Below are 8401 nucleotides of genomic sequence, written 5' to 3' on the forward strand. Positions count from 1 at the left end.
TCAGTTGATAGAGAGATGTGGACGCCACAGTCACTTACGAAGTGTCAAGAAGATAGCATTCTGTACCATTTCCATGTATGAGTGCCCGGCATAGCCAGTTTGACTCGCAATCTGAGGGTCGCGGTTTCGAATTCCCGTTATACCAGATATGTTCGCATTTAAGCCCTGGGCACGTTATAATGTTGCGATCAATCCCACTGTCCGTTGGCAAAAGGGTAGCCCAAAGTTGGCGGTGGGTGGTGGCGACTATCTACCTTCCCTTCGGTCTTACACTGCTAAATTAGGGACGACTAGCACAAACAGTCCTCGTGTAGATTTGCGCGAAATAAAAACAAAGAAACAAACATCCATGTATGAGTGTCCTGAAACGTTGTAGAGAAATAAACCTATTGTTCTACATATAGCTGTTTGAAAACTTACTGTTTGTAAACGTGTAATTTAACAGCAGAGAATAGTGATCGTAACATTTTATCACTAATATGAAACCGAGAATAATGTAGCAATACGATATAGGTGGGACAGTTCAATAAAAGTTACTGTTCATGTTATTGTATTACTGTATCATTTACCTTTTATTTTATTTATTTTTGTCTGTTTTATCAGTCCAAATAACTTGTTTAAAGTTGATATTGAGTAATAGGGGGAGTGAATGCTTTTGTGATGATAGGGGTGGGGGTGAGAAAGTGTTTGTCATTTCACTGGATTTGTTAGTTTTGTTAACAATTAAATTGTATTTCGTTTTGTAATGTGAAGAAAGAACTTGGCTGTCATAGAAAATTATAATGTACGGGTATACTTACTTTTATTCAGACCTATTTTGTACAGATGACGAAACAGCTTCTGTGTGAGTCTAGAAATATTGCACTTTTATAGAGGACAAAAGATTTATTTCGCTCATTTTCTGCCCTCTAGAGGTCTGAAAGTTTCCTATAGCTGTTTACAGAACTGACATACACGGCGTGGTAATGCAGAACCTCTTTTATTAGAACATATCTCTATAGTTTTTATATTTTTATGTCCATTGGAACGTTTTCCTAACATTTTACTGAATGTTTCGTGTGATTTTGTATCTCGACAAACGTTGTTTTGTTTCCTATATTTCAGAAAGATAAAACACGTTACCCCATGTTGTTCAGTTCCTTCTCTCACGAACTAATAGTGGATTTCAATAAAACAAAATTTCTAGAAAAAAGCAGGATTGGCGAATTACATTTTTTTGATCACGATACATCTCTCTCTCTCTCTCTCTATATATATATATATCTTGACACCGCGACTCGCTAGTGGCTCTACAATTCCCTACACATGTCTGTGTATTCGCCTGAAGAAGTTTTCCATTTTTCTCGGAAGAGGGACACAAACACACAACAAACATTCGGAAAGTCAAAAAGAAAATATTTTTTTCACCGCATAACGTCTATTTGTAAAGGAACAACTCGATGCTGTGACGTCTGTATTTCTTCAATACTGGTTCACTATCGTCTATGACTATTCTGATTTTACCTTTTTCCAACACAGCTGTGCCTATAAATTTCTTGAATAAGCAACAATACTTTCAAAGCACACATTAATATACGGTAATTCGTTGTAATACCCGTTGTGCGCGGCATTATCTGTTCTGAAAATTTATTTTTCAGATCCACAAGAGAAGAACGACCAACACTTTTTGATTGTATGTAATTTTGAAGATACAATGTAACGCATAAAATGATGTTAAAACAACGAAAGATTTATGACAAGGTTCGTTGGAGAAAGTAATATGTAGGTGGCGTTATATATATATATATATATATATATATATTAAAGTAATTAGACCAGATCTGTGTAAAAATGGAAGTTAAATTAAAGTATATTTTTAATTTTGTGACCATATTTTTAAAGTATTATAGCAGGGAACAAGATGTTAATTTGTGTCGTTCTATGAACTGCGACATGAAAACAGGTTTAATAAAACAAGTCGAGAAGAAGTACGTGTGGTTTTAGTTGGACTTCAGCAATTCTGATGAGATGTAGTTGTATGTGTAGTTTTGGTTGATCGCAGGAGCTGTGATCAGATCTGGTTTTACGTGTGGTTGTAGTTGGACCACAGGAGTTCTGATTAGATCTAGCTATTCCTTTTGGTTTTAGTTGGACGTCTGGGAACTCTGATCAGATGTGATTGTACTCGTAGTTTTGGTTGGATCACACGAGCTGTAACCAGATCTAGCTGTACGTGTGGTTTTAGTTGGACCACAGGGGTTCTGATCAGATCTAGCCATTCCTTTTGGGTTTAGTTGTACTACGGTAATTCTGAATTTGTAGTTATAATAATTTATTCTGTGACAAATGAAAATAACGACTTTTTCCTTCAGCGATACCTGATAAGCACATCCATAACTGAAAACCAGATAAAACCCAGTATATAGTAGGAACCATTCGGAGAACCTGAGGAAAAAACTGTAAGACGGCTACTCTGTGAATGAGCCATATTCTAACATCACCAGTTAGCGCACAGCGCCCCCGTACGTCAAAGGCTTGAAATTCGTTTACTGTATATATAAATAGCATTTCCAATAAACTTGGGTACAGTTCCGCTGCCGGTTTCTGATATTTGACGGAAGGTATACTGGACAGTGACTTGTGGGAGACAAAAGATGGAACCGTAATGATATTTTATTTCTTGATTTTAGATTTTGGAAATAGGGAAATTAAAAGGCGTACAAGAAATGAAAACAGTTGTAGTGTTGTTGTGTGATATTTAACTCGAAGATTAGGTCTATTGGATTCTAATACTTTACCCTTAAACCGTAACCTGACACTGTTTTAACATCTTTAACCAAACTTTAGCCTACACATAGCCTTTAGGCGTAATTAGAGACATTGCTTCACTATATTTTCTACACTTCCTCATTATTATTAGTTAAGTGTTATGGAATTATACGAGTGTAATACATTTAATGTACTTTTATAACACAAGTAAAAAAACTTGATGTTCTTTTGAAATTATTGTAATGGAAGAAGCAGCTAAGTTACTGGGCGAGTATAGGAATGGAACAAATAGATTATATCACTCAAAAGGAGTAAACATGGAACTCTTGAACACGGTGTTGTGTTAACTGAGTGTTATTAATGTTCTGATTATTTTAATTTGTGTTATGTGTTACGAAGACTTCTGAATTTCCTTTTTTATTTTCGCTTTCAGCAGAGCTTAATGACCAGTGGCTGGGCTGTTCCCACTCGTCGATGATCCGGAGTTCGATTCTCCCTTGTTCTATAAATGTAAAGTGAAAGATGCTACTTGCCCAGTTTCCCGCTTATTCTCAGCAATGAAATCAACAACAGCGGTTTACTATGTGTATCTGTGTGCGGTGATGACTGTTTCTAAAACAGGTACGTGTTACTTCTGTAGTCGTGTTTTAATTATCAACGCAAATACCGTGACGACAGTTTCCTCTGGTGAATTATTACAAAATATTCCCCAGAGTCAGTAACTTTGTGAAAGGAAATGCATAAAGTTAAAATTATTTTTATACCGAAAGCAGATAAGAACTTTTGAAGGCCACTCAATCATTAGACCATACGATATCACAATTTAAAAAAAAGCACTAGTTTTTTCTCCAGATAACAGTAAAAACTGCTCGTAAGCTGACTCCAAAACATGTGGACAACATTTTAATTTGACCAAGCATATGACTCTTCGAGTTCAAAGAGACTTACAACAACCATTATGTCTAGTTGGTCTGGAATGTACTTACCGTCTGAAAATAAGAATTATCAGTTATTAATCAAATAATTTCGGTCAGTCTTCGCTTAGTTGTTAACTTGTTGGGCTGCAGGTCTAATAACCTGCGGTTTGAGACTTAATACTGCTGAAAACAGTTTATTTAGCTATGAATGCATTATTAAAGCGACATTTAATTCTGTTATTCGTTTCGAAGAGTTAGACAACACCAGTAGGCACTTGACTCGTAATCTGAGGGTCGCGGGTTCGAATCCCCGTCGCACCAAACATGCTTGCTCTTTCAGCCGTGGGGCGTTATAATGTGACAGTTAATCCCACTATTCGTTGGTAAAAGAGTAGTCCAAGAGTTGGCGGTGGGTGGTGATAACTAGTTGCCTTCCATCTAGTCTCACACTGCTAAATTAGGAACGGCTAGTGCAGGTAGCCTTTGTGTAGCTTTGCGCGAAATTCAAAATAACACCAGTATGGCGACAGGTATTCCTGGCGGCTTTTACTCTGTTTAGTAGTCCAAATCGAGGGGTTCCTAAGTGGATCATATACCTATTGGATGACATTTCCTTTATGAGAATCTGTTTCTAATCACAGTTTTGTTCAACACCCAAATATTGTGAGAACGTATCAGTTTTCATACTTGTTCACGACAACGATAAAAAAGTTATTGCTACATTATTCACTATTTAATTTCTGGAGTGTGTGTTTATAAAATAAAAGAGATTTTGTTACTATAACACAAACGATTTTATATTGCGTTTCTTTAATGGACACTCAACGTTTCGCTTTCTAGTTTTTCCCGAAGTGTTTCACTGAGACACAACCCGTAACTGACAGTTAATAATTTAGTTTCGGTTTGTGTTTTAGTAGAGTTCACTTGAAGAATGTTTGTTTTTGAATTTCGCACAAAGCTACTCGAGGGCTATCTGTGCTAGCCGTCCCTAATTTAGCAGAATAAGACTAGAGGAAAGACAGCTAGTCATCACCACCCACCGCCAACTCTTGGGCTACTTTTTTACCAACGAATAGTGGGATTGACCGTCACATTATACGCCCCCCACGGCTGGGAGGGCGAGCATGTTTAGCGCGACGCGGGCGCGAACCCGCGACCCTCGGATTACGAGTCGCACGCCTTCCGCGCTTGGCCATGCCAGGCCTCACTTGAAGAAGCTGTAAAGCGAAACGCAGAGTTTTATAATTAAAGAAAAATAAATTTTATGTTGTATGTTTATGTTTTCAATGCTAATATTATTCAATGTTACTAATTTTACGTGTGTATCTACTATTCATGTTGTGTTACTATTGGCTTTTTTGTTTCGCTAGATGCATGTTATTATTGTAATATTCAAACCTAACAGGTGTTTCTCATTACCAAAGATTTGTATAATTTAAACTTAACCTATAAATAAAATCACTGACGTGTTTACTCGCCTCATTTGATTTAAGACAACTACCATACAAAGACTAATACACAATCAACGGGCGATGTGCATTATTTCGGTTAGCCGGCGATTAAATAACGTTCACTTAACAATGTACACCTTACACATGCTCGTGAGAGAATCACGTAATTAGCATCCAGCACTCGAAGATTCGTGTACTAAATGAAGAGTTAATAGGCTTAAAGTGTGGCATTTTCGTCTTCATTACTCTTACACCAGGTGGCCAGCCAGACTAAATAACTATTAAAACGAAGTCTTTTTTCCAAAACTTCTTGCAAGTCTGAAGGTGAGTTCATCTGGTATTGATGCTTCTCAAAAACGATAAACGTCGCTGTTATCTTCTGCGTTAAGTCACAAATTGGCGGGAAACGCGCGTTTGTGTAAATATATAATGTACTTTCTAATAGTAAGTAACTTGAATGTTTACACACTTTCAAAAATTAGACTTATTTATCTACACACATAGAAAATAGACAAATTGATTGGAACAAATGTGTTATAGTTAAAATCCAATAAAATATATTTTCCCTGTACGAAAAAACAAAACAAGTATAGACGAACGTTTCTTTATTTTCATACGACGTTTTTCTTTAAGTATTTACTTAAATACGTGGACTTCCTTCCCCCTCTTTATTTAAGCTTAATCTGTCAACGCGTGGTCTTAATATATGTTTAAACCTGTGGTTTAGTCTGTAAACGTGTGGTCAAACTGTACACTTCTACTGGCATCGCCAGGTTGTTATAAGCGTTCGACTCGTAATCCGAGGGTCGCGGGTTCGAATTCCCCTCACACCAAATATGCTCGCCCTTTCAGCCATGGGAGCGTTATAATGTACGGTCAATCCCACTATTCGTCGGTTAAAGAGTAGCCCAAGAGTTGGCAGTGGATGATGATGACTAGCTGCCTTCCCTCTAGTCTTACATTGCCAAATTAGGGACGGTTAACGCAGATAGTCCTCGTGTAGCTTTGCGCGAAATTCCGAAATAAACAAAAACAAACAATCGACTTATCTGTTTTAGTATGTAAACATGTAGTCGTTCTGTACGTTTCTGTGTACTCATGTTTTAGTTTGTAATGAACATGTACAATCAGTGGTTCGAACTAGGCCTGACAGTCTCTTGATAAAGCACTAAGTTAGGCCAAATTAAAAAGCCAGAAAATTCTTTCAAATTAAACATGCTATTTGAAAAAATTGAGTCCAAATATATATTTTGATTTGAAATTAAATTGATCTATACGTAAGAATACTAATAGCCTAAACTGTATGTAGCTTTTCACAAAATTTATAATTATTTATTTTACAGTAGCATCTTACAAAATACATGAGTCATGCAACTTTGGTTTACCATTCAATCAAATATTACGTTCGAGGCGTTGGATGAAACCATTCAGATAAACAAACAGGCTCAAACACAAATCTAAACGACAGCTTTATTTATTTATTTTTTGTTACGTTGCAGGCAGAACGTACGATGTGTAGAGTCTGTCCGAAATGTTGCAGGATTTAAACTTTCGTTTGTACTTGTGTATTATTCTAATTATATGTGTAAAACGACATCAACTGTAGTTTCCCTTGACAACGACAGAAGTTACATCCACTTTTCTAAGAGCAGAGCTACACAGTGGGTTCTCTGCGTATGTCCACCACAGGGAATCTGTTTCCAGATTTTAGCTTGAAACCATAAACTTAAAGGTGGATCACCGAGGAATATTCCCCTGCATTCCGTTTATAGATTGTTTTCTTATTTTAACGGTAGGGTTAAGAGGTAATCACGTGTTCGTGTGACTTTGTACGTATTTCTACAATGTTGTGTGTACGGCGTTTTTCTTTCAAGTGTTTGTATGATCTGTTATAGCAAAGCCACATCGGGCTCTCTGCTGAATCCATCGAGGGGAATCGAACCCCTGATCTTAGCTTTATAAATCCGTAGACTTACCGCTGTACCAACGGAGGACGTTTTAATTGTCAAAAAGGTAACCCTAAATGTAATATCGACAGTGTCTTTATAATTACAAACCTTCTTTCTGTGCCAGAATGACTGTTATTTACAGACTAAAGCAACAGTATACCACCATCACAGGCTCAGCAATAAGTCTGAGTGCTTATAACACTAAAAATTGGGTTTCGATACCCGTGGTGGGCACAGTACATGTATTCCATTGTGTAGCTTCGACTAAGAATTTAAAGAAAATATTATACCCTTTGGTATATTTATCGTGATGACTACGAAACTTACATTTGTTTCGCAAAAAAATTTAAACAACGACTTTTTTTTTCTAGTAACTTACTACAGTCCGCTTCTGGATAACATTTGCAAAAAATAAATAAATTTAAAATGCTTTATTCAAATAGCATTTAGTGATAAACTAGATGGCGTTGTTAAAGAATATGAATTTCTCTGTGGTAAAATGTTTAGTATCAAGTTTCAGAGGTTGTGTTTTGTTTACAAAATGTAGATTGAAAACTTGTTTTGTTACCATGAATACAACAAACACCATTTAGTTTGAGTAATATACAACAATAACTATTTCTAAACCTCTTTTGTCAAATAAGGAATATACAGAGGAATCTGAGAAAGTGGGACATTTAGTGTTAAAAACTTTCTTGCATTTATTGCAGCGTAACCTCAGTGTTGACTATAGAAGTTATGGAACAGCCTTATGCCTGTTGATTGGTTGTGTTATATGATAAACTTAGATCTATTGATCGGTGTTATTATAGTTGAATGGTTTGTTCGTTGAATTTCTCGCAAAGGTATTCGAGGCCTGTTTGTACTAGCCGTCTCTTGTTTCGATGTGATAAATTAGAGTGAAGGCAGGCGATTTAACACCACCCACCGTCAACTCTTGGGCTACTCTTTTACCAACGAAAAACGGGAGTGCTCGTCCTTCCAGCAGTGGAGTATATAAGATTTGACGGTCACTGTCTCAGGTAATTTTAATAAACAATAATCTTTCATTGAAAATTGGATTAGTGGTTAAGGTACTCAACTCGCAACATGTGGAAAGCAGGCTTTGTGATAGCTATCTCATGGTTCTACGTAGACAGCTGTTCAAATTGTCGCTCTGTTTTCCCGTCTCTAATGTCGATTTTAATTATGCAATCAAACTATAGGGGTGCAGATCAAATGAAGCTTATTAAACTCAAGAAAACATTACATAATCAGTAAACGTGTCCTTGTCGTCCCATTTAAATTGTTTGTTTTTTATCCAGTTAGCGAAAATTTAACTTTTTTCTTTGCTTTT

At 36.5% G+C, this 8401-nt stretch overlaps 1 long non-coding RNA gene across 1 annotated transcript; it reads left to right on the top strand.

Moving 5' to 3' along the window:
• The first annotated feature begins 2574 nt into the window (after window positions 1–2574).
• LOC143239233 (uncharacterized) lies at window positions 2575–8032 on the top strand. The gene is made up of 3 exons (XR_013021071.1): window positions 2575–2641; window positions 3182–3369; window positions 7911–8032. It is a non-coding gene; the product is annotated as an uncharacterized LOC143239233 (long non-coding RNA).
• Window positions 8033–8401: the final 369 nt, after the last annotated feature.

The sequence above is a fragment of the Tachypleus tridentatus genome, chromosome 13 (assembly GCF_004210375.1).
Source record: "Tachypleus tridentatus isolate NWPU-2018 chromosome 13, ASM421037v1, whole genome shotgun sequence".
Lineage (NCBI taxonomy): Eukaryota > Metazoa > Arthropoda > Merostomata > Xiphosura > Limulidae > Tachypleus > Tachypleus tridentatus.